We start from the raw sequence: 478 nt of genomic DNA, 5'->3' as shown, positions 1-478 counted from the left end.
TTATCTCTGGAATGATGTAAAAACGAGCGTTCTTGCTCATTTTGCTTCCGAGAAACATGCAAAACGGGACGGAAAACATGAAATTTTGCAATAATTTTGCGCCCCCCTTGCACAAAACGACGATCATTTTTCTAATTTCATAAACAACAGAATAAACTACAGAAGAAGAAACAGAAAACTATTTTTTCTACATAACCCCCCCCCCCCTGACGTCAAATTCAATTCCTCTGAGCTTATCGCGTATCCGCAAATTTGTGAAAGAAAATTCAAAGTAAGTCACAGTTTGACAAATTATTGTTTTAGTAATATCTGTTAATGACAAAAAAAATCATTGCCGCTTTGACTTTTCATCAAAGAATTGTAGAAGAGAACTTTTTTAATATCAAGTTATCGGAATTTGAAGCAAAGATCGTAATTTGTCTTTTTCAGTGCCTAAGTATTCCAATATGCTTCCAATTAAACATGGAACACTTACAAA

Source organism: Dendroctonus ponderosae, unplaced genomic scaffold (genome assembly GCF_020466585.1).
Source record: "Dendroctonus ponderosae isolate FM_Combo_2020 unplaced genomic scaffold, Dpon_F_20191213v2 Dpon_F_20191213_3, whole genome shotgun sequence".
In the NCBI taxonomy this organism is placed as follows: Eukaryota; Metazoa; Arthropoda; class Insecta; order Coleoptera; family Curculionidae; genus Dendroctonus; species Dendroctonus ponderosae.
The sequence above is the reverse complement of the archived record's forward strand: the minus strand, read 5'-3'. Positions refer to the sequence as shown.